We start from the raw sequence: 26,131 nt of genomic DNA on the forward strand, positions 1-26,131 counted from the left end.
CTTCATGAGTATTTTATTATTAAGAAGGTATCCAGAAATACTTTCCCCACGCTCTAATTTCTCTATTATTTCCTTCAGCTCGAGGTTTTCTCGCTGTAATTTATCGATCGAATCTTCTACTAAAGGAAGTTTCCACTTATTGGCTATTTCCATGTTCTTCTTGAAAGCAGCTAGTCCAACAGGTCCTTCCATAATGTCGAACTCAAAAGGATCGTACATCCTTGTCAGAAAATCCGCAACGGTATTGTCTGCTGACCTGACATGTTTTATCTTAAAGTTAAACTGACAAAGTATTTCTACCAATGGACCATATTTCAGGAGTCTCTTGCTGTTATTCAAAATCCATGTTAACGCTTTGTTGTCGGTGAGTACGTCAAATTCATTTATGAGATAATGCTTATAACGTGAAATAGTTTTAACCAGGCTGATAAACTCTATTTCATATATACTTCGGTGCTTTTCAGCCTCCAAAAGCCGTTTGCTGAAGTAGGCAACAGGTTGAAGATTGCCATTTTCATTCTCCTGAGAGACGCACCCAGCCACGCTCTTCCCAAAGCCGTCCACGTTGACAATGAACCTCTTATTCAAATCCGGCTTTTTCAAAACTACATTTTCAATTAAAATGTTCTTTAATCTATCTAGCAACATTTGGTGCTCCTTCGTCCATTCAAATTTCAACTTAGGTGACTTTAAGGCACTCAAAGGTCCCATTAATTCTTGAAATTCAGAAGCAAATTTTGAATAGTAATTAAATAAACCAGTATTTTCATAAGGCCACGTCGATTTCTAGGAGGAGGAATATTTTTAATGGCTGACACCCTACTAGGATCAATTTCCATTTGATCCCCTTCTATCACATATCCTAAATAATTAATTCGTCTTTAAAAGAACATACATTTGTCTGGGGATACAGTAATACCATAATCTGTAAATCGTTCGAATACCCTTTCCACCGTTTTCATATGTTCTTCGATGGAATTGGAAGCTATCAGGACATCATCGAAAAATAGTTTAACACCCTCGTCTCTCATATCTCCTAAGACTTTTTCCATTGCTCGAGACAAAATATTACTTCCAGTCTTAATTCCTACTGGAAGACGAGTATACTGATAGCACCCTATTGGAGTTACAATAGTTGTTATGTTTCGAGAACTTTTATCTAGCTGGATTTGGAAGTACGCACAGCGTAAATCTATTTTCGTGTACACGCGCTTATCAGCTAAACCTGTAAGGCATTCCTCTAAATTAGGAGACGGATATACGTCATTCACAATAAGTGAATTAGCCTTAATGTAGTTCCCAACAATACGATGAGTGTTATCCTTATTCCGAACTAGAAAACAGCTACTGGCAAAATTAGAATGATCAACTTCCTCTAGAATACCTTGATCCAATAACTCTCGAATTTGATCATAAAAAAAATTTTTCTTTATTTTTTGGAATAAGAAATGGTGTGTCCTTAAATGGTTTATTATCCTTAAGATATAATCTACCAATAAATTTTTTTATACACCCTACTCTATCTGACATCACGTCTTTATATTTAGCCTTTATAGAATCAATGAAAGAGATTACCTCTGGTTCATTGAATCTCCAAGAATCCCGATTATCTTTTTGGTTTTTCAACTGTGTGCATTCCGGATTTTTCACGTGCATGTTAGTCTGATCATGTAAACTATCGGATGTACGAGGCTCGTCCGAAATAAACTTTTTATTTCTCTGAATCAAATTGTGAAAGTTTTCAGCTTGATCGATATGAAGATCCGATACCTCAGAGCCGCTGCTACCATCTAAAGAATTCAGCTTATTCACTTTATTCACTGGACCACTGCTATGTCTAAGCTCCACTTTCTTTTCAGCTAAGTTTGTATCCTGAGTTACCACTAAAGTCTTATGCTTTGATCCTTTCTTCCTACGATTCCTACGCTTGATTTTCTTTCCACTAGAATTTACATCGGGATTCACAACACTATCTTCATTCTTATCTGGCAACCTGGCATTGTTCGCCGAATGATCACCTTGACCAAATTCAACATTCATAACTGCAGATGTTAACTCGACAACCAAAGGTTGACTCGAATTTTCTATTGAACCACTATTCCCTAATTTGTCCATTAACCGAGAATTCTCAATGCACTGTCCCGAATTCTCCAAGTTAATAGCGGATATTTCATTTGCACCACTCTGATTTCCATGAAAACGATCAATCACTGAGACACAACTGCCCCTTGAAGATGAACCATTATACTGAATCCCAACTGGATTTGTAACTTAGGACCTTTCAATCGCACCACCCAGTGTGTTCCCAAAATTCGTACGACTTTCATCTTTCCACATGGATTCAATGGAATCTTCTATTTTTCGAACGTCTCCAACTTCTGAATCAATCATAGATCTCAGATGATTCAGCTGGATAGCACTAGGCGCTGATATTTCTAATAATTTGGATTCAAGATCTAAATAATCCAAATCACACTAAATACTCGCATTCTTTTTTCCGAAAACTAAATCCATCTTCAGAAATAAAATTGATACCATAAAGTTCGAAACAGAAGAACTATCTCGTTTATTAGAGTGATAATCCGTTAACATTTCTTCCCTTTGGCCAGACTCATCACCAGATTTAAATCCCCTCAGATGACTGTTATGTTGAATCATCTTCTTATAATTTAATCTAACCCGTTTCTTTCCACCGCGTAGAATCAAACAGTTTTTAAAATAATCTATAACTGAGTTCGTTGATCGTAAGAAAGGCGTTCCCAGAAGACACATGCAAGGCAACTGTTCCACTATCTTAAATGATACTCTCTCAAAATGACCTGAGAGATTCAAAGTCAATATTATCTCTCGGTTCGTTGAAAAATTCAACCCAGACGGAGCATTTACTACCTTTTCATGAGTCAATCTAATAAATTTTTCCAATCCACAAAACCGCACTAAGTCCAATCGAACGATGTTAAAGCTTGAACCTCCATCCACACAAATGTCTGTTAAATAATTATGTATTTTACCAACCACAAATGAAGCGACTTTATTATCCAATTCACTGAGAATTGTGTTAACTGAAGCATTAGGTGCTTTGAATTGATCAGACCGTTCATTCAGAATCTTGTTTTCTCTATGAACCCGAGTTTCTACTTTCAAACGATTCTTTACATTAGTAGGGTAAGAATTATTTAATCCTTTATTCAAAGAAAAATTTTTATCACCCACTAGAAATTCTCGATTTTTAAAACCTTGATCAGGATTTAACATTACTAAATTAGTCTTTTTCCGAGAAGAACCCATTTCCCTATTATATTCCAATTGGTTTCTAAAATTCAATTCATGTTTATCAGCAATGTCAATTAACTCGGATCGGGTAGTTGGGATGTAATAATTCAACATTTTATATCTAAGATTTGGATTCATGCCACTTACTATGATATTTACCATATCTGACTCACTATCCATAATATTTAATACATTCATGGCAATTACTATAGATCTTACATACTGAGTAACTGATTCAGTGAGGCGTTGACGTCTATAAATTCTATCAGAAATAAGTGAATGCAATGCAACCGGTGTAATAAAATTGTTAACAAGCCTAGATTTTAATTCATTCCAAGCTATTTGATGATTTAATGCTAACAAAATTTCTTTTAATAACAATCCTTCACATTTCAAGACAAGAACAGAAAGAATCATACTCAAAGAGTAGCTAGTATCCATTAGAGTTTCCTCAATTTTGGCTAATATTTCAAAAACTACCAAACTATTACTGCCATCTGTTATTTTAAATTCCTTAAATTTTGACTCTAGAAAATCACTTGTTCTTTTAAATGTATACTTCATCAGGAGATTATGCTCAACATTTGAAGATTCATTAGTACTAGGCAAAGTTGGCAACCCTGTTAACACATTTTCACCCATCTGAGTTCTCTTAGGTGGAGCATTATACCGCGGATGTAACGAAGTCTTGGGAGTGGAATTTCTAATTCGAGAAACCCTTCGGCATTAATCTCTAAGATTCAAATACCTAGAAGGAACCTCATTTTTATCAGGACCTGAATTTCCAAAATTTATCGAATACCTATCATTATTTGAACCAGAACTCATTAAAGGCTCATTAAAAGTAACTTGCCTTTGATCTCGAAACGATTCATTCAAACTCCCAATATTAACAAATCTACTAAAATTATATTCATCCAGAGGTGACTGCGAACTACCTCCACATTCTAAATTATCAGCTCTCATAGATGGTTGTCTAATATGAAAACTCCCTTGAGTTGGCGGAGTCAGTGACATATTCAACCGTCCAAAATCAGATCTAGAATCTGTTTCAAGATTACCAGTTCTATCTACCGTTATCAATTCGGAATATTGCTCCGGAATATCAATACTGACATACTCCATCGGATTACACATAAGTATTATTATAGCACAATACAAATATAAATAGAACATAAATAATATAATTATAATACATACAAAATACAATACTAACTACGAACACTACTGCGACGCAGACTTTTTTGACCAAATGGAAATAATCCAAATAATTCCTTGCTTCACCTTATCTCAATTTATCAAACATACTAGTAACTTATAAATGAAAAATAATTTTTAATTATCAATCACGAATTTAATTCTGAAATGCAAAAGCAAGATGTGAACTCCATAAATAACTATCAGTTTAATAAGTATATCAAAAGTAGTAATAACGGACGTGAAATGCTTACAAAAACAAAAAATTTTAGGACTTACCAAACAAAACAAAAAATTTAGAGCGGAATTACAATACAAACCCAAAAATTTTAGAACTGACTTGGGCTGTGTTTCAAATTTGTAACGCCCCCATCCGTAGCCGAGCGGACAAGGTGGAAAAAACTTATCCAGCCTGGCCTCAGAAGGGGCTTTACACGAGCAAGCATCCGGATAACTCAGGCTGTTATTTCAATTCGGAAATCCAGAGGAGTAAAAGTTCATAAATTAACAGTAAATATATATATAAACAAATAACACAACCAATTCAGGAATAAATGTTTATTACAATTAAATTACAATATTTAATATTTCTTCCCGCTGCCAAGTCCAAATCTGGATTCAATAATATTTTATTTCTCAGTTTGAAAAAAGAAAAATATTAATATAATTCCAAAGAATCGTCCGCTGAATCGTAAATCTTCAAAATTGAATAATAAAGCAAATTCTCCAGTCAAGTTAGGAACCTCTGAGTTTAACGCAAATATTCGGGGCCAGTCAAGGACCTCTCACTTTTAACTCTAATATGAATACTCAAGGCCAGTCCAGGACCTCTCTTGTCTAGTACTAATATATTCCTTTCTTTAAAAATAAGAAATAAATTCGTACCTTTAATCGAGTGAAGATTTCCCTTTCTTTCAAACCGAAGAACAAGTTCCATTAATACTTATCATAAATAGAAATTATTTTTATTAATTTGTCGCAATTTAGTTTGCAAATAGAAATTTCCCGACGAAAAACAACCGCAAACAACCTTACTATACTCAATTGTATGCGTTGCAACATCGAAACATATCAAACATAAACCGGTCAAACATTCTTCAAACATCACGAACAAGTCAAACGAAGTTTTACTTTCTAGAAAAAGATAATTAAATTTTACTATCAATTCTTCAGCATTCAAAAACAGCATTAATAAGCCTTTCAGATTTTACTCTTTGAATCAAAAACATGAAGTTCAGACCTGTAGCGAACATACTGTAAAAAGCACATTTCAAAGGTTTCGGATACAATCCCTCCACCTTTGTTCCCCTGGATTTGCCGAGCTTTTCGCGATAATTATATTCCGCTGAATATTTAACCAAATGGAATCCAACAAGACAACCCACAGAATACACACAATGGACGTAGACAGACAATCTAATAGAAAAATGGAAAATTCACTCACCTCTGAAAATCCAAGTTTTTACCTCTACTTTTTTGTAGTTTCTCTGACCTCAATCGTCTCGGACTCTCTTATCAAAACAAGGATAATCCACTGTAAGGTGAGGATATACACAGGATTCAATTTAAATGATCCCAATTCAATAAGAAACTCAAATGAGAAAATGGGACGTAGATCCACAATTTCCCACATTCACGAAATCGAGAAAAAATGCAAAAACAATTATAATTACGTGATTTTGAGTATTACTCATGCACCTTTCTGTAATTTGCTTGCTAATATTTTCAGAGAGAACTAAACCAAGCCTCCTTTCCGACACTTTTAACGATTTTCCAAGACACACTAATTTCACTAATTTTGCCAAAAAACGCAAATACACGAAATATTGCAGTAAATGAAATATCACTTGTTACACAGTTGTGCCTCGAAGTCGTAAGCCGGACTCAAATTATGGGGCGAGACGCACGCGCTTTTCAAATGGTGTGTGCAGTAAGGAAAAAAAGAGAAAGGGAGACCGGAGTCAGTTGGGGTTCAGATTGAATTAGCAACCTGATGCCTCATTGACACCAACCCACACGCATGTAATAGTGGTATGACCCTGGCTTTGATTTACTCAGATCACAGCGCCGGGTCCCGGATGCAATATTTAGGTAATACCATGCAAGCAATAAATACATGAAATGTAGTATGTATTTGGAGCTATGCGTGAAATAAAAACTGTAAAAGTAAATGTAAAATAGGAATTCCAACCCCGGCGTGATAGGGAAAAATCATAGAGAAACTAGATGTCTTAGCCACTATTGAGCTTGCGCGTGAAGAAGTTCTCCAAGCTCGCCGAGGCTCGTGACGTAGCGTTCGAGCGACGTCAGAAACTGGCAGAAATGCGTGGGACGAAGCGCCTATATAAACGAGTCCTGCTCGCCGGCTCGGGTTGATTCTACAGCCTACAGTGTACGAGAGTGTGTCTTCCCTTGTCACGGTCGCTCTGTATAAAATCAGGTATGTGATTATTTTTTCTAAGTTCCCCCTCCACTCGGGATGAGCACCTTGAGAGTGTTTAGTTACAACTGTGAAGTTAGTTCAACTCGAGACCACATCCCCTCTTCGAGAATTAACACTTTCCCTTTGGGCCAATGCAAGTTGCGATGTACGAAGTTTCAATTTCACTATTTTCAATAAATCGCGGTCTTAGCATAAAAACCTTCTAGCACCCATTGGGTAAGGTAGGGGTTGTGCCCCTAAACGTGATGTAGTAAGAATTTCAAGTTGTAATTCCAAGTAACCGATTTATAAAATTCATCTGTATTCTCATTTTTATTTTTTTTCTATTTTTATAAATAAAATGTAAAATGGATTGGTCTCTTTAATTTAGTTAAGCTATCCCTCCCTATCTAGATTCAGCTCACAGTCTTCATATGTTACCTGGGTTTCGATTTCCAGTACAAGCTCTACCACTGAAATACGAGTCTCCCCCCACTATTGAGACTTTTAGTGCACTTTCTCATCATCTTCGAACCAGAAGGCCAAAGACGTTTTCAAGACCGAGGCTTAAAGGGAGTTGGGCTCAGAACCAACTTTGTCATACTGGGTGGAGAGCGAAGAAGTGATCTCAATTACGATTTCACAAAAGAAAGTGTGCAGACATATAATGCCAACCTAACACAACAACACATAACAGTTTTTATGGTGTTCGGTGTTCGTCGGGTAACGAACTGTGTGTTCTTGAATCTCTAAACAAATCTCTGGTGCTCGTTCACTTTATAGGGGAACCAAAAATCTCAGTTGCGTTTCAGGGCAAATCGCGAGTGATTTTTTTTCGAAGAGTTTTCGATATATAAAAGTGTACAGTGTACGCGAAGTTTTCTTTTGACTAGTCAAGTGGTGTATCTGTAATATGTAAAGTCAGTACAGTTCAGTGGCGTACTTGGACTAATCGGTGTTCAGCTTATGACTCTGATATACAAGTATACTTTTTCTGCTCTAAGTAGTGCGTTTTACAAGGAGTGAATTAGCGACGAAAAAAATTTTCTATTCTCAACTTCTCTCGCTTTAAGTTGCTATAAGTCAGCGGAATAGTTGCTAGGTTCCGCAGAGCAAGACTCAGTCGACCTCACGACGATTTCTTGGGTAGTGATGGAAATGAAAAATCGGGACGCGAGTGTTAAGACAGAATTCAGCTTTTGTCTCATGTATTTGCAAAACCCTAAATCTGCTAATGCTTCTGCTAGCTTTGGTAGGGTCACAGTCAGTTTTATCTCTGGGCAACAGAACCTCCCGTTCTACGGGATGAAAGTTCGACTCGTTTGTCCGGCGATAAGTGGCTAATACCTTTACCACTTATTTGGGAAGGATCACAGGCAGTTTATCTCTAGACAGCAGAACCTCCCGTTTACGGGATGAAAGTTCGACTCGTCTGTCCGGCGATAAGTGTCTAAAATCCTTTCCCATGCAAAGCTTGGGGGTCACAGGTATCTTATTCTCTTGGCTCAACAGGGCCCCCATGCACTAGGGGTGCACGCCCGACGGTTGCCTGGGAATAACTGCCTAAAACTCTCCTTTATTTTAAATGTGGTATTCTAACGTGGTATTCTAACCGCTAACTCTCACCTGGAAGTGACTTGATCTTTTACCAGAATATAGTTTATCTCATCACAATTGGACGGACATAAGCAGTTGCCATTGTTCTTCATGAGGTTCAATATAAAGGAATCTGTAATAAACTTCTTTAAATTTTGTATACCATATTTAAAATTAACAAGTTTCAAAATGTGTGATATTTATATACGAAAAATATAAATTATTAACTATTATTATTGTACACTTTATATTTTTCTATATTATGCTTGTTATTTCGTTAATAACTAACAACAAAGTCAAGTTAGTGTCGCATAACGTAATAACAGAAATTGTAGGATATAATTCAGTATAAGAATTATTGAATTCCCAAGACGTTCGGATTAACAATTAGAGACAGCAAAACTCATTACCCTTAGCATGCATTAAAATAATTCTTTTCTCGAAAATGCGAAAATGCACAAAAATTGTTTTCGAAAAAAACAATATTGTGATTTTTAGCCTGAAGTATTAATACAAGTTACTAAAAGATGAAAATAATGAGTAATTTGAACGGTCCTTCGCATTATTTTTCTTCTCTACAACTTGAAACATTTGGCCGAGTTCAAAGTAGATGGTAAAATTTACTTTTCCTTTCCGAAATGAAAAGGTGTTTAATTATTGACATGAAAATAAACATGAAGCCAAAAGAAGAGAAACGAAACCCGCAAATAATTAAAGGGGACAAAAATACCCTGCTGCTTTAAAAAGAAATAAACATGAACCGATATGTGAATGAAACAAAAAACCCAGATCAAATACTGTTCACAAACAACATATGTATAACCAAAATATTATGGAAACGTAAAGGACTTGCTCGAACTTTTTATAATTTCGAAAAGTAGACTCCAATGTTATTTTAGTGTGTGATAATGTCACCTTGGAAAAACCGAATAACACAAATAAGTTATTATTGGTATAGTAACGTACTTGGAGAAGGACACTAGAAAACAACAAACAATTATATCACAAAAATATTATATTTTGTGGTAAATGTGAAATCAAGTGTTTTCCCGCATACGCCACTAAAACTATTATTTCGTAGTCTACAATGCACTGGTTCTGAAGGACATGAAAAAGGAAAATAAAAAAGTGAGGCGTGTATAAAAACTTATGGTTTCTAAACCAGGGTATTGAATTTTTCAGTAATTGAGATTCAGTCGCAATCGGTTGGTTGAAGTCTCGTTTCGAATCGTCTCGTATTATCAAGGCGGAGAGTATCGGGCAGGTGGCGCAATAATAATTGACCAACGTAGTAGCGCGAAGAGAATGTTGTCGTTGCTATCATCGATAGACCAAAAAACATAAGTTGTATATTGCATATTTTTTATACACCTACGCATAATTATGGCAGGGCATACGAACTAATTAAATTTTCATACCCGCAGGTTATGATAAAAGCGGAAAAATTACCACAATTATAATAATTACAATTATAACAATTATTGAAGTTCGAATGTCTTGTAGTAGAATGCCGTTTCAATACACCCACGCTAAACATGCAGATATGATGTACGTCTTCGGGTTTTGTGATGGTAATGCCAAAGTTGCTGTGCAAGAATACCAGCTAAGATTTCTTCGCTACACAGTCCCTACTGCACGGGTTCTTATACATTGTATACTAAACTGCGGGAAACTGGTGAGCTTCCCAGCGTAAAGCTAAAATCTAAACGCGCCTCAAAATACACTCTTCAACAAGAAGACAACGCGTAAAGCGTAGTAAAACTACCAGCATGAGGAAACTTTCTTATCCACTTGAACTTCCACATAAGTATGTACACTCATGTCCAAAATTATTGTCGAATGTCTATAAATATGCTATTGTAGGAAATAATTTGATAACGAATTCGCGCGGTATTTCTTATAATGTTAGTATGTGTATAATCGGCAAAGACATGAACGTGGCAAATCATATGTCAAAAGAGCAGTAAATAAGCACAATAGAGTGAGGATAAAAATGTCTTGTCCATTTTGCAACATTTTGTTTTAGTCACTCCAATTTTCATATTTGTAGTTCTTTTCCTATGAAATTTAGCACAAATATGCCTTTCTTGATTCTACACACAACATCAGTATTAATAGTACACTGCAAAATAATTATCAAATTATATTCTTACAAAACGGGAGTCATAGATATGCGACAATCATTTTGGGCATGAGTGTACATAACGTACTGCGAGAAGAAAGACTTTGTCCGCTCCATGTCCAAAGAGTACAGCATCTCCATCTAGTTAACATTGAATTACGTGTTCTTTTCTCAAAATGGGTACAGGAGCATCCTAATCCTTTGCCATTTATCTTGTTCGCCGAAGAGGCCAGTTCACTAAACAACACCCTCAACTGGCATCGTTGCATTGACAAAAATCCTAAAGCAATCCCAGTAAGACAATATAAGGAACGATTTTCTGTATGTGTTTGAGCGGGGATTATATGTGATCAAATCATTGGTCCCTTTTATCTGCCAGCCAGCGTTTGACCGGTGAATATTATTTTCATTTCCTGTGCTATGGATTACCAGTACTACTGGAACATGTGACTCTTCCAACCCGGGGTCATTGTTCATCCAGCATGATAGGGCTCCCTCTCATGCAACACATGCTGTATGTCAGAATCTTGACTTCAAGTTTCCTCTTCAGAGGATGGGTCGCGGAGAACGGAGGTCGATTATTCACTGTCCGCCCGCTCCATTTGGATTTTTGTTTAAGGGGGTAGTTGAAGGACGTTGTATACAAACGCAAGACCAACTCACGAGAAGAGTTAATTCAGATCATTCTAGAGACTTTCAACACCGTAAAATGGCGCCGAGAAGACATCCACTGGGCAGCGCTGCATCAGCTGACACCCACTGCAAATTGCATTGAAGAGGACAGTGAAATCTTCGAACATTTGCTGCACGTGCAAAATAATTACGTTGAAGTTTGACGATAGCTGGGTTATATCTCTATCTGCATGCATTATTGATTATGTATTAGCAGTAATTATTTACGATTTCAACAACCCTATTGCAATGGACACTCTGGTGTAGTATGTTGCCCGAAAACTTTAATTCAGCCGTTTTGCTTCATTACAATCTATTGTCAGAACTTTAACCAGAATTCCCGCATAGAAAATGTCGAGCTCTCGTATTTTAGGTAATAGTAATGTATTTTTTTTGTACGGGAATAGGGTAACATTGAAATTTTTATCCATCTAATTGCTCTATTCTTATAAATAAGTTCCTACTCCCAGCCATCAGAGGGTTACGCCTTCTCTTTGGCATAGGTTACAATACGTATTGGTGTTGCTAATAAAGTACAATAGATGGTTTAAGTGTAATTTGGTTACACGGGGAGTCAATCATCATTTTACTCAGGTTCTATTTTATTTGATCATGGTAAAAAAGAAAAGTAGGTGAAGTAAGTGAAAAGAGGAACATGCAGTGCACTGTCTCAACACAACACAGATGTGATAGTGTACCAGATGAATGCTATGTTCTGTACAACTTTGGACGTGATGAAGACCAACGGTGCCCTGGTAAGACATAAGGTTGTTATTGTGCAGAGGATGAAGGGGCTATGTAATTAGGAACGACGGATAATGAAAAAGCTGCAACTGCGTCTAAATCCGGATGATCAGGAGGTAGGGTATAGCGGTAAAGTGCAAAGAGTAGGGACAAAGGTGTATCCTGTAATTTGCGAGGTGGATTGAACGGGATGTTTGCTTGCATTGTGGTGAGGAGTAACGGATGCCGGGACTCGAATCGGTTAGTAATATACTTCGTCCGTAAAGCTTCAAGATGGAACAGAAGATGTGGAAAAGGCATAATGTCGTAAAGATCTTGAGTAGGACTAGGAAGTTTTATTCTGTAGGGTATTCGTATGGCATGTCGTTCTAGTATCTTCAGTTTTTCATAATGACGCTGGAGTGCGGTTATCCATGCAGTGAATCCGTAGGTCAGGACTTGTCGTAAGAAAACTTTGAAGGTATTAAGAATGGTATTTGCTCGTGGTCCCCAAGTAGTACCCGTGAGGCGTTTGAGAAGATTAATCCTGTTATATGTTTTCTGTATTACATTCTGAAGTTGAGGGCGCCAAGTGAGGTGGTGGTCAAAAATAATTCCCAGATACATTACATGTTGAGCTGGATGAACCCGCAGGTTATCTACTTGGATATTTAGTAGTGAAGGATTTCGATGTACCCGTGATCTGCGTTTTGGTGGGAGAAAGACTATTGCTTGTGTTTTATCTGGGTTGAGTTTCAGATGCCACTTCGTACGCCAGGTGAGAAAAGTTTGAATAGCTGCATTAATTTCAGTACTTATACGGTGAATAGTCCGGCCTAATGTAAGAAATTCAGTGTCGTCTGCATACTGAAAGATATGTGTGTTCGGCGGCAATGGTGGCATATCTGCTACATATAGAAGATACAGCAAAGGTGATAAGGCAGACCCTTGTGGTACTCCGGAAAGAATAAATATCGGGTGCGAGAGAGTGTCATTAAGAGCAACATGAGCAAAACGGTTGTGAAGAAAATTATAGATAAACCTGATATATCATATGGGAAGTGTCAGATGGATAAGTTTATATATGAGAGCTGCATGCCATACCTTATCGAATGCCTTTTCCAGGTCGAAGAGCACTAGACAAGATGGAAATTGTGTATTAAACTGATTGATAATAATATTAGACAGATGAAGTAACTGATCATTGATACTAAAACCGGGGCGGAAACCAGCTTGATGCAAAGGGATTATATTACGTTCTGTTAGATAAGAATGAAGGCGTCGAACAAGGATTCTTTCAAGAATTTTGCAATACACAGAAGTAAGTTGAATGGGCCGGTAAGAAGAAAGAGTATTTGGTGGTTTGTGTGGTTTTAGGTACATCAGTGTTTTGGAAGTCTTCCACTCACAAGGAACAAAGCCTATCCGCAGGATGAATGTATAAATGAGAGAAAGAAGGTAAAGCAGCTGATAAGGCGCTTCTTTAATATAGCGATAAGTAATCCCATCGAAAACAGGTGCAGTATTTTTCTTGTTCTGGACAGTTCGAGTTATATCCGTTACTGTAATTGGTTTTGTAAGATCAGTCTTGTGCGGGAAAGTGTGCGAGATGTCAGGTTGAAGACAAAAGGTGTCAAAATTAAGTTTCTCAACCGGATGAAGACGCTGAGAGTATGCAATTGGTAACGGGGTAAAGATTCCCTGGAGATACGTTGCAAAAACGTCGGCTTTATCCTTGTCACCTTGTAGTGGGGAATCTTTATCTATTAACGGATATGAAGTACGAGAGGATTGTCCTGTGAGCTGATTGAAGCGCTTCCAGTATTGTGTTGGATGAGCTGTTTCGGCTAAGGAATTACAGGCTTTTATCCAGTTGCGTAATTTATAAGCTTTAAGGTAATTGGAGACGGTGCGTTGAAGTTGACGATGATGACGAAGAGCTTCTTCGTTTCTGGTATGGATATATTCTTTGTAAAGGGCTCTGGAACGTCGTATGAGAGGTAAGTATTGCGGAGGTACCGGAGGACGGCTTGGAGAAGTAAGCTTGGTAGTAGGGATGTGTTTATTCCTGGCATTTTGAAGTGCTGTTTGATAGTATCTAGTGTAGTATAAAGTGTTTCTTCGGTTTCTGGACTAGGAGTTTCCGCCAACGCATTAGCTATATCAGTTCTATAAGCTTCCCAGTTTGCTTTATCGAAACGCAGGATAAGTCGAGCAGTATGACTGGATAGGGCTCGAGAAGATTTTAATCATGTGATTGTTAACTTCATTGGTAAATGATCGCTACCCAGATTCCCCAGAACTGTAATATTACAGCGAGTATGAAGGGAGGCAGAGATAATCACAATGTCTGAGGTGGTTTGTGAGATGGGTCGTGTGTGCGCTGGAAGTTGATGAATGATGCCTGTTTGTTTAAATGAAGTTAATGAACTGTTGTTTCTCTCGCTCTGGCCGACTATGAATGTTAATATCTGCCATAATGATATAGTTACGGAAGTTATTGGAGATATAATGAAAGAAGTTAAGTGGGATAGGGTGACCTGGACGTATATAGATGGTTGCAAGAGTGACATACAGTTGGCGAAAATAGGTCGTGACTATAAGGTATTCCGGAAGTCGAAATGTGAGGAAATGTCGGATGGCAAGAGAAACAGGATAGCCAATAGCTACGCCGCCATTTGCGCGTTGTGCTGGAACAGTGTTATCGTTACGTAGAAGTTGATACTGTGGTATCTTACAGCTTTGCTTGGATGTAAGATACGTTTCATTCAATAGAAATGCGTTAGCTTTTTCTTCAAGAAGAAGAAGCTCGAACAAAAGCTTGTGCGTTAGTAGCGATCGGATATTAAGAAATATAAACACAAGTTCCATGATCACTTTATGCTTAAACTGCTGTTTCGAGGGGGGCAGCGTGGAAATAAACAGATTGTCCGCTGTATGTAGCATTGAGGTTAATATGTAAAACATTTCTGGCAGCATATTGGATTTGTTGAAGAACATGTGGCCTATCAAAGGGATGTATGTTTTGAAGAGCGATGGTTATGAAGGAGAGTAGCTGAGCTACAGTTACAGTTTGTTGCGTTTGTGTAGGAGGCATTTGAGTTTGCTGTGTTGTATGAAGCCGAACTGGAACAACTAGACTTGGTTTTGTGGTGTCACGTGCTGGGCGTGATTTACATTTAAAGCTGTATGTCGGATGACTCTCAGGACAGGCAGAGCAAACAGGTGGCATTTTCAAATTTGTACACTGATTAGTAGCATGGGGACCAGAGCAATAACCACATTTCGAAGCTCTCTTATAATTAACTGTAAGATGGTCGTTATATGTTTGACACCTCAAACATCGAATCGGTAAGGGTTTTGCAGTTCGAGAAGGTTCTACACGGTGGCGTTTCTTAAAGATGTATGCGCCGTTGGAGAGTACTGTGTCAATCGCATCTTGCGAATTCGTTAGGACTCTCACCATGTAAGTCGGGCCTTGGTTATTGCGAATACGCATGCACTTATGGATGTCAATGCTTTCTAGCTTTAGTTCTTCCTCGACTTCGCCGTCTTGGATGATAGGGTCGACGCCACGGATAACTACAGATAAGAAAGGTGCTTTCCTGGGCGGCGGAGGTTGTTTAGCAGTTGGTGGTTGTAGCTTTTCAAGCTTGGCTTGCTTGCCGAAAATCTCGTAAGAGAACTTATTGCGAATGATGGTTGCAAATCGAGGATCAGTAGATCGAATAATAATGCCATTCCGTGTTTTGATAATTTGCGATACAGCTTCCCTTCGAAGATATTTAGTGATCTGCTGGAGCAGAAGTTTTGGATTTTCGAATTTAGTATCATAGTTTGTGAGTTTGAATGGATACCACTTCGGTTTCAGAGTAGACTCAAGGGTTGGGAAGTCCTGATCGTTATCGCTATGGACGTCATCGGTGTCTCGATTTGTGTGATGGCGTTTTGATGGAGGTGTACCTGGTTGCACAAAAGTATCGCACACAAGTGGTGATCGAGAATGCGAGCGTACCGACCACGATTCGGTGTTGCAGGAAGAATTTGATGCAGTAGAATTTCTTCTGCGAGCTTTGCGTTTCTCACTAGCGGATGGATCGAGAACCTGAGCAGGTAAACCTGGGTGGAGTCCCGTGGCCATCATAGAAAGGGTCTATTTCTTTGCAATGAAAGAGTAAATAGAAAATATATTCTTTAGCCGGTAAAGATGCCAAGGTCGTCAACTGATTTTCGGTAGCTCTACCTCCGAAGAGGAGAGAATAAAATAAATCGAAAAGCCAAAGAAATAGCAAGGTCCTCAACTTATGATCAATTACGCCTGTTTACCTCCTTGGAGGCTTATAATCAATTCGACGGTTGTTTCCTAAACCCCAAAGAGGCAAGTAATCCAACCGTATATACGAAGAACGCGAATAAAATCAACAAATGGGGATGGGAAACCTATATGGGACTTGCTTATTTTTCTCCGCCAGCTACGCATACCCTATTTTTTTTTTTTACCTGTTAGAGATTCCAGCTGGCCAGTTCAGTAATGTATTTCCAGTTTTGCATAAAAACATTCGTTTGTTAGTATTCATCTACGGAAAGTTGGAACATTGTTATGTTATTAAGAGTTAGGAGTTAATAAGAACGCTTTCTTTTACGGATTCTAACGAAGCTAAAATTTGACACCTCACCTGAATCTTTAGTATACAGTATGATTTCTGCTTAATAGATACTGTTCCTCTACCGACAGTGTTTCCACTCAATAATAGTGAAAAATTGTTTAGAAAAGGGGATTTTATAGGAAAATTCGAAAATTTCCACCCGTTATTTCCCTCTTGTAAGAAGTACTGGGACAATTTGTACACCACCTGCAACCCTGTTGGATTAGATTTTGAGCAAGGTATAATATGTAACATAACCTCAACTACAGGGTGTGCAAGATTGTTTCAACAGAAAAATTGGCAAGTGCAAGAGGGAAACGTTACCCCTACCCCTATCTTCGGTGCAAGGGGGAAAATACCCCATGTTCATATACGTATTTTTGCTTAGACTGAAATCCCTAGCTCCTCCCAAAGTCTTTACCTCTCCTCACGGAACAAGGGACACCAACTTTGTGCGCAAATGCTTCCTTTCTGAGTTACAGGCTTCCGAGTACCTCGAAATGCTCTTGTTCCACTACAGGATGCCAAGATAAAGAATTTCTAGAAGAAGAACAAGATGCAGTTTTCTGAATATCTGAGTATTCGAACAATATATATATATATATATATATATATATATATATATATATATATATATATATATATATATTGCACAAATGCGGAGACATGGAAATCCAACAGTGACTACTGATCTGGTTATGAAGTCAGAAAATACATGTAATAGTTAGTGATCAAGCAGATTCCGAAGTTACCCTCACACAAGAATAAAACAGTATTACCTCATTGATCGAGGAACAGAAACAGTACCTATTTCAAGTTGGTGCGGAACGCAGGAAGCAATGTCAATGCTGTTCAAAGTATCCCGTTTATGTAAAATCAATATGTGAAAGGGAAGTATAAAAATAGAGTAAACAAGAATACTTTACAAATGTTTGAAAGTGCAAATATAATCAGCAATAATATATTTTTCTGTACACTTTTAGAGATTTTTTCTCGCATGTCTTTGGAAGTTACATAAACAAAAATAACTCTCCTTCTTGTGATAGAAAATATCACATGTGTTTTTGGAAATAACCAGAAAAACAAAAAACATATTTCCAAAAAGATATTTCAATAAAAATAAGAAATAAGCAAGATATAATTAAAAAAAGAAATCTCCGATACTTTCATTGCCAAATTTTAAGACCCATTTTCGTAAATGTGGAAAACACGTAGCAAAATTTAGAAAGAGGGAGGGAATTTTATGCTTTATTAGAAATACAATCTCTAACAGCTGTAACAATCATTACCATTAAGCATTTTACATTTAAACAAAGAACTAAATAGAAATAAGCTAGGAAATGTTCGAACCGATCGGGCATTTTGTGTTAGTAATTGCCCTATATATGTCTGCCAAGGGGTCAGGTCTAAACGTGCCTTTGTAGAGTAGTTGGTTAGCACTTGTTCTTGAAATACTTAACTTTTCCACGATCATCAGTTCAAATCCCACACCCTTCAGTGACTTTTTTTTTTAGAAAAGCTTGATTCCTTAAGCAACAATGTTTTGTTCTAATAATGATCTCTAGTTTTATCCTCTTCATTCTAGTTTAATTGAATGCTTCCATGATAATTATCTATTATTAAAAAACATTAAAATTGTCAAGATTATATTTAAAAAAAGAAAACATTCATTTATAATAATTTTCCTAACCTAAATAGGAAACTTACAAATAATGGAATTTTAATAACATATGACTAAACCCTTCTCCATGGAGGTAATGAGCTGGCGAAAAGTTTCCCATTATAATCACTAATAGAACCAAGGTTTTCAGGAAAGAAATCCAGGTGGGTGTCTAGAAAGTGAACATTAAGGGGCATGTTGCAAGCCATTTCTTTGAATGATTGCAGGAACACGGTAATTCGGGGCTTTCCGGTATCCTAAAGATTTATCTGTTAAACATTTAAGTTAAATGAACACCAAGCTGCTTTCTCAACCGGAGTTAAGATATCCTCAGATTTTTGGTCACGAATCAAAAATTTTATCTGGGGGTTGGCTACAAAGATCGCTTCCTCCATTTCAGCGTCACTAACCCTGTAAATGTTTTCCTCAGGTAACAAAATCCTGCATTACTTTTGTCCATTGCCTTAACAAAGTTTTTGAAGAGCCGCAACTTTATGTTAAAAGGAGGTAGAATTATCATATCACGGCCTACCGATGAGGAATAAGCAACATTCTTCTGTCCAGGAGTTAATACATTGGCATTTTGCCATTCCTTCTTGATGTAATGTTTCGCTTTGTTTCTGCTGCCCCCTTAGCAAAAGAAACAACAATATTTCGTATACCCATGCTGCAAACCCATTAACAAAGAAATAACTTTTAAATCACAGCAAAGGGTCTACTTGTGTTTCTCATACTGAATTCTTTTAAACATTATTTTGATTTTTTCATAGGTTTTCTTCATATTAGTTACATAAGCCAAAAGCACTGAAGAAATTTGTTGCCATTGTGCAAAAGGACAGAATTCAAACTAGTTTTGGAAGAGTCAAAAAATAATCAACTTTGTACATTTATGTGCATCTCCGAGTGTATCCATCACAGCACAGACATTATTACAATACACTAAATCATTTTCTTGAGAATAGTAGTTTTGAAACTATGTATGACGGTTTCGGAAAATACACACTTTAGTTCACGATGGAGTAGATTCAAGCCTTGAAGTGTCGAACCAAGATGTTCTTTCTGTATCTTGGAGAGTTTTAAATCCCGTACGAGGCCATTTATTTCACCCTGAGGTAGCAGATGAAGATCCAATGTAGATGTGCTACCTACATAAGTAGGATCATTTTCTTCATTTGGAACTTCAGTAATTGCCTGAAGTACGTATTGTTCATTTACCGTAAGATGAGTAGGAGTTACTGGTAAGGGTGATTTCGCACTGTGTGGAACTGGTGTAATTGTTGATGGCAAGTTAGGATACTGTACTGTCTGCTTAGTTTTACTGTTTTGTTTCTTTTATCTGTGTCATACAAAAGTAGCAGTCTGAGGAATGATCTTTTGTTTCCCTCCAGGCCATCGGTAGTTCGAAGTTCATTTTCGTTCACCCAGTCTGACGTTTCACGCAAGTACAGCAAATGTAGTCAGGAACCTATCTTGGTCTCCTACACAGCAGCCAAAATATAACTGATAACACTTCCTCACAAGTGGAGTAAAACATCTACTTTGCGATTTCAACGTCAACACCCCACATTCATTACATAAATGTCCCGGTGATTTACACATTTTCTCGGCATCTTGTATCCTGTAAGGTATAATGCACACATACACACACGAATCTACACTCCATCAATCACGAAGCTGCACAAACGTAAACTAACTCAATGCATCACCACACAACACAATCTATTCGAACTCTACAATGCACAAACACTTCAACTACCACGCGGCCACATCTAAAGCACATGCAGCTTGGAACGTCACTCAACACTACTAATAGTCATTATGCTACATGAGCCATCAATTTTTTTATGCATTGTTGCCAGATCAAAATATTAAAAAGTTACTTATTTTCCACAGAAAGCATGCGTGTGTTTGTGCTTGTATTTGAGTATCCATCTATGTGCCGACAATAATACGTCAAGGTTATGTTTTTGGTTTGGTAAAAGTCTTGCATAGTATATTCTTTATAACCTATAAAAGACACAATAGTTTATATCTCTAGACAAAATAATGCGATTCACATGAAATTAACTTTATTTATTAAGTAGATATTAAACTATGTTTTAGTGGAGTTCATGTTTCTGTATCACTATATATATAATTAGCAAGTTATGACAAATAATCTTATAGACTACTTTTTAGAGGGAGTTTCCTACAAAACCCTTCTAGAAATTCCCTCATAAAAATGGCGACATGGCGTACACATCATTAAAAATATGTTTTATTTTAAGTCCAAGTATGTATAAACCGTGTTTATATTGTAAATTTCGTGGAAGTTATATGTGTTTGTATCTGCAATAATGAATATGGCAAAATGAACAGTACACAGCATATTATTATATAAATATGTTTATTTCTCTAGAAAGAATAATGCGATTCTTATGAAACTTACGAGAAAACGGTCCCAGGTGTAAACAACCGATTTGGCTGTGGTCCGGATATGTGTTACGGGAGACCAAGGTAGAAGACATGTATTTTGTTGTTTGGGCCCATACGCAAAAATTTTCGAAATACGGGGCCCCAAAGTAGCCCTACCTCCTATTACTAGGAATCGAATGGCGTTACTTGAACACAATCCATTTGGCTGGTTTCCGGATATGTTTTACGGGAGACCAAAGGAGGAAGACATGTATTTTGGCGTTTGGGCCCATACGCAGATATTTCCTTAAATACGGGGCCCAAAGTGACCCTACATGCTATAACTGCGAAGCGAATGACATTACAGGTACAGAATGTTGGCTTGGGTTCGAATGTGTTGCAATATATCCGAAAGCATGGACTTGTGTTTCTTGTTTAGTCCCACAAAAAGGAATGTCGAATATACAGGGTCCCGTATTGCTAGATTTTTAATAAGGCCATGAAGTTGGCGTATGTGGTACCCATGCAATTCTGAACAGGTGTTCATCTGGCACGAGCCGTCGAAACTGGATCTGCCAACCACGAGGGTGTCAAAGGAACGAAAGAATGTTTGCGTCTTTTGCTTGTATTTCTATGGCTAGGATGTGTGGAAACTAGGCGGAACATTTTTATGCAAGAGAGTGAATATTAATATTTAATCGGTACGGTGTGTGCTGTCAGGAAACCGAGCAGAGTGGCGGAAGTAAAGTTTGCCGGCCTGTCAGGTTAGGTCGAAAAAAAACTACATCTCTTCGACTTGGGCTCATAATAGCCATATGCGGACCCCAGCCAAATCGGTTGTCTACAAATAACGTCATTCGCTTTCTAGTTATAACATGTAGAGCCACTTTGGAGCCCCATATTTCGGAAATTTCTTCGTATGGGCCCAAACGCAAAAATACATGTCTCCTACTTTGGTCTCCCGTAACACATATCCGGACCTCAGCCAAATCGGTTGTGTACAAGTAACGTCATTCGCTTCCTAGTTTAGCATGTAGGGATACTTTGGGGCCCCGTATTTCGGAAATTTCTGTGTATGGGCCCAAACGCCAAAATACGTGTCTCCTACTTTGGTCTCCCGTGACACATATTCGGACCCCAGTCAAATCGGTTGTTTACACTTGGGACCGTTTCCTCGTTGGAGAGCTTACTAAGTATAAATCAAGCTAACACAGAATATAATGCTTGTGTTTATATACCTAATGTACGTGAGTTACAGGTACAAACATTGTACTAAAAAGGTAAAATTTGTGGGGAAATTTCCGAAAATCCCTCTGTCACGGGGAAATTGACTGTGGTTGAGAAAAAGTGATTGCAGATTCAATTTCTACATGACAAGTTCTATTAGAATCAGGTATTTTCATTTCTGTGCCAAAATCTTGTTGACTAGTGTTATCTTTCCTAGATATTTCAATCCTAAATGGGTGTGCAAAATTTGGACAGTTTCTGGTAGAAAGTATGGCAGATATAGTTGATTGTTTATTTAACAACGGTAGTCTCTAACGAAGAAACTGACAACAATGTGTGAAATCGACATGAAGCACTACCAAGATATTTCAGTCGTAAATAGATTTGCCAAGATTGATCAGTTTCTGGTTGATAATATGTCAGAGAAAGTTGATTGTTTATTAGACAACGGTGGCCTCTAACAATGAAACTAAGAACAATATATGAAATCGACATATACCATTCCTCAAAATACTTCCATTGTAAATAGATGTACCACTTTCTGGTCAGTTTCTCCTTGGAAGAGTGGGAGATGCAATGGATTATATCTTTCAACAATTATAGTCTCCAACAATGACTGTAGCAACAATGTGAGAAATCGACACGTACCATTCCCTACATACCTCAATCTTAAATGCTTGTGCAACGTTTGGTCACTTTCTGGTAGAAAGTACGGCAGATAAAGTTGATTGTTTACTTAACAATGGTGGCATCTTATCACGAAACTAAGAACAATATGTGAAATCGACACGTACTTTTCCCTAGATTTTGTAACGTACATTAACCAGTTTTTCCTTCATCTTTGAATTATGCATTTTATTTTTGATTGTTTTAATTTTAAGAGTTGTATATTGTTATTGGTGAGGGCGGCACCATCTACCGTGTTAAACACAAACTATCTGGACCTTAAAATAACCTTAATCTTTTATTATTACATTTAACAGGCTTAGTTAGGAAGAATGAGGGGAAAATGAAAGAGTAAAATTTTATAATAGACGTAAACTAATTAATATTTACTGTCATTGTAATTGTGGATGTTTTATTTCCGAAAAGAATAGTGAACCAAAAATATAATTAGTAGGTAACATGGGCCCATTTCTCAATTCTAACTTCAAAGTTACAGTTTATTCAGTTGCGCATCGAATACATTGATGGGGGTTGTAACTCTTTACATTCAATCGTTTATATTCTCTTCAAATAAAAAGTATTTCAACCTTTTTATTCCTGAAACAAAAAGAGTCTCTGTATGTGGATGAAGGTTAATTTATGATACGATTTATTATTTCTAAAATGTAGAAGATATAAATATGCATAGTATAGAATCCTCTAGGCAGGTCTACGAAACGAAAGGAACTGCTCAACTCTACAACTTCATGCTCCTTCCTCCCGTTCAATATTCATACATGCTATACTGTGCTATTCTTTCGGCGATTTTAAACATAGCAATGAATTCTCAAATCACATATAGCAATAATACTACTACTAATGATAATAATAATAATAACAATAATAGAAATAAAATAGTAATAATAATAATTAGAATAAGAATAAGAATAATCTCACAAATTTTGTTTCCATGAAGAATTTCGCATACCCCCTATTATTATTATTGATATTATTATTATTATTATTATTATTATTATTATTATTATTATTATTATTAGTAGTAGTAGTAGTAGTAGTAGTAATATTATTTTATTATTATTAAAACTAATATTGTTATTGTAAATGTTACTTGAAATGTTGAATACTTAAATTTTAAAGAGTATTAGAAGTAAGCCTCATTAATTTCGGAGTTTATTTTAATAGTAATATAAGCTCTCTTTACTCGCTCTTCAAGCCTCCTGAGAAAAAGAACTTGCGCGCCATCTGTTTGGGAGCTAAGGCTTTCTACCGAGGCTTACTGGTAGGCTGTTAGAAATTTCCATGTGACTCATATCAGTAAACTGTATCTCTGTATTCGTACTGCGCGTGCACCATTGAAAATCTATGAAAGATCATAATTAATTCGGATAATTTATGTAATATTGATGAACGAATATGCAATAGAATTTATATCATTAACAGTTATCATTCGTCAAAGCAGCGAATGCCGTAAACATACAAGAATCTAATATACATATTACATGAGTTAATATAAGCTTAAACTTCAGACAATATAAAATAAATTTAATTTCGTAACATGGAGTGTTACTCACAGTAAGTCTGCTACGATCGCAGCCTGTCACTGTGGTCGAGTGTCTAAGGCATTGGCTGTAGATCGTAAACCACTAATAAAGGTTAGTTCGAATCCCACCGAAGAACCTGTCTTTCACCTGATCTCGAACTTTCTGTTTGTGTTAAAATCGGATTCGTTTAAATAGGGTTTGGTATAGTAACCAAAATAAATATAACTACAGAAAACAAATACAGGAATGAGTTTGATTCTCTTTAACTCATTTCTTCACTACGTCCTTCATTTTGTGATAAAGATACTACCATTGTTATTATTATTATTATTATTATTATTATTATTATTATTATTATTATTATTATTATTATTATTATTAAAACTACGAAGTTCAGGATGGTATTCTAGGAGTTTCTTAAATTGCAGTATAATGCACCACTTAATACTAATGCAGCAATAAAGATAATTTATTTGTGAATATTCAGTAGTGCGAACATTCGCAAAATTTTAATTTGAGAAACCCATTGAGTTGACTAGAGTTTAACGTCCGTTTCAGCAAGAAGGCTCTATGAGACTTGGACCTACTGATTAACGTGCAATCCGAACAACATGAGCTCCACCGGGAATAGAATCCGGGTCTCAAACGCATAAGTCGTGTGCGCTTACTTCTTAGACACGATGGAGCTCTTGGGAAACGAGGTTTATATCACATTGAATAGTATTGCAATGATTGTATATTAGTAAAAATATTGATAAAGTAATTGGACGTATATATTCTAATGCCTTAAATACTATACGTCATTCCGGTAAATATACTTTAAAGTGAAATCTGAACATTTTCGAGTTTGGGAATAACTAGAACCGACGATAATATTTACTTAGTAAGTATATTAATTTTTTAATGTTTTTATTACAATTTTATACATATTATGGTTTTGTCATTTCAAACTGTATAAAGAGAAACTTATTTAATACTTTATTTGGTAAGAAAATCTTTAAGTTATTATTTCGAAAATCATCTGAGGGACAATTTCAGGCCCATGCGAGTTATTTCCCCCTTCAGGGACATATTTTCGTTCATGCTGAGTGTGGAATACCAGTGTATTAGCAGCACTTCATCTCTCATATATTGAAAATCCTGTGGGGAGAGTATCTTAATCTCGTGTAAATAGTTTTTCGTTACAAATCATGACATAATAATGAAAAATTAAGCATACTTTGAATTTTGTTTGTACTGTGGATTTTAGGTTTGGAATTTATATAACGTTATGTTCTAATCTAAATTGAAAAAAAAGCAGTGATTTACCAAAAAACTGCTCTCAGTCACCGAATAAAGATACGAATACATTTTAAGGGAAAAAGAACATCCTACTCGCTTTGAGTTCACAAACATTTTATTAATGGATTATTGTTCCAAACCGCTCTTCTATTTCCTATCCGTTCACAGAACTTCTTTTAACGTTTGTGTAAAGTAGCTATCTGCTCTACACTCTCTTCTGAGTATTTTTGTACGACTGTGAGTTTGCAACCTATATTTTGACGTTGCAGTCCTTACAGTGTATAAATCACATTTAATTGTATGTCTTAATAACGTATATACACCATGTTACGTTTTTGAAGGGTTTCGAATTGAAGCGCTTAACGTGGTGATTTACGATCGCTTTGCAAACCCGTGATGCTTTACTTGTTTGAAATACGATACGTATGTACAATATGCATATATATCATACCGCAATGGCTGAAATACACATTCTTTGCATAAGAAAAGTAGGTATGTTGAATACGTTAGAACACTATTTTCCCGTAAGGTTGAGTCAACTTAAAAAGATGAAAATCCATCTTGACCCTTCTATATTCTAAAATTCATTTAAAAAAATTGAAGACACTATTCTATATATGAAAAAGACAAAAAAAAAACATTCATATCACGCAAGGATTTAAGAATAGTAATAACACTCCTTTGTCTAAGTGCTTACAACTTTAAAATCTG

Source organism: Thermobia domestica, chromosome 1, assembly GCF_964235325.1.
Source record: "Thermobia domestica chromosome 1, izTheDome1.hap1.1, whole genome shotgun sequence".
In the NCBI taxonomy this organism is placed as follows: domain Eukaryota; kingdom Metazoa; phylum Arthropoda; class Insecta; order Zygentoma; family Lepismatidae; genus Thermobia; species Thermobia domestica.